The sequence below is a fragment of the Gavialis gangeticus genome, unplaced genomic scaffold (genome assembly GCF_001723915.1).
Source record: "Gavialis gangeticus isolate Ggan-Ray unplaced genomic scaffold, GavGan_comp1, whole genome shotgun sequence".
Classification (NCBI taxonomy): domain Eukaryota; kingdom Metazoa; phylum Chordata; order Crocodylia; family Gavialidae; genus Gavialis; species Gavialis gangeticus.
Genome location: NW_017728996.1, coordinates 22,278,432 through 22,278,790, shown reverse-complemented (window position 1 = coordinate 22,278,790; position 359 = coordinate 22,278,432).

Here is a 359-nt window from a genome sequence, read left to right as displayed (position 1 = left end):
CGAAGCCGGTGTGAATAACCTCTCCCCGGGCACAGTTGATTTCTGGGGCCAGCGGGTCAAGTGCTCGCTGTCTGCCCTGACACAGGAGGGCTTCGTTCTCCTCCCGGACTCCTGGGAATAGCTCGGAGCACTCGGGCTCTCCTGGCTCCCTCCTGCCCTGCTCACGTCTTGCCCGCGCTGGAGCCCGGCGGCGGGGGGTGGGGGGCCGGCCCCGGCCCTTGGGGCGCTGCCTTCGGCGCACCGGCCCTGGTCCCCCCGCGGCTCCTTCGGGAGGCGCGGGCCAGGCCTGGGGAGGGGGCGTTGCGGGGACCCGGAGCCCGTCTCCAGCGGCTCCCAAAGCGGGGGATCGGCACGGGGGA